Source organism: Penaeus monodon, chromosome 38 (genome assembly GCF_015228065.2).
Source record: "Penaeus monodon isolate SGIC_2016 chromosome 38, NSTDA_Pmon_1, whole genome shotgun sequence".
Taxonomy (NCBI): Eukaryota; Metazoa; Arthropoda; class Malacostraca; order Decapoda; family Penaeidae; genus Penaeus; species Penaeus monodon.
The window spans coordinates 12,500,415-12,501,508 of record NC_051423.1 but is presented as its reverse complement, the minus strand read 5'-3'; positions in this window follow the sequence as shown (position 1 = coordinate 12,501,508).

Below are 1,094 nucleotides of genomic sequence, written 5' to 3'. Positions count from 1 at the left end.
GGATGCCAAATTAGGCCGGGGTTTCCCAACCTGGCGATCTGGACCCTAGCATAGTCCGTACAGATCTCAGGTGTTTTGTGTCTCTTATAAAAGCAAAAATCCATCTCCTGTGGCAAAGTGAGTGGACCAGCCTCCAACTCACCAATCAAATCAAAACCACAATAGAACTGTGGGATACAGCCCACAGGAAAATCAGAAGGGAGGAGGTGGTGTTGGCCCGTCTCAGGGTCAATGCTACCCGTATCACCCACCTCACTCCCTATATAGAGAGAAGATTCCCTCCACAATGCCGCCACTGTACCACTACCCTTACAATAAATCACCTATTAATAACATGCCCAATATACTCCATCCATAGACTACCATTAATAAATTACCTGAGAATCAAAAATAAAGAAACTACAATAACAAATATCTTATCAGATGATAAAAGAATAATAAGTAAAGTAATTGCTTTTCTAAGGGAGACAAAACTTTATGACCTTATCTAGATTGACAGAATAAATAGGATCCATTGGCTTAATAACCTTGGCCACATGCCGCTGGTTGATAGCCAAGAAATCCAACAAAGAAAGAAAGAAAGATGGGTAGGCAGGGGTATAGGTTGAACGTCCTAATAGCGGCCGATTTAAACCCGGTGGAAGCTATTGACGTTGTTTTTTTGTGGTTTCCCTTGTGGTTGTAAGGACGAGTTTTAACGGCAGTAAGGTGGGACATTTTAAGTTTTTCATTTTTTATGATAAAAACTGAGTTCTTCTTTGTTTTAGGTTCTGGTTCCCGTATTTGTTTTAATGTTTAAATTTTGGTGTTTTTACGTGTTTTTTAGAATGTATGTTTCAATAAATATGTATTTATAAGATCCGTGAGTGAAATTTCTTTTTTTTTACTTAAACCTTTTTTCTAAAGAGACAAATGAGACCATACTTGGCTACCTGTGGCAAGCAATTGACCACCTTCTATCAGCCCTTAAGGCTGATACGCATTCCCCTCGGATTTTAACACGTTTACCAGACAAACTCTTGTTGATTGGGTAATTTTTCCTTTTCTCACACGCATACTTTCCTTTTTACCAATTTACACCCTTCTACACGTCT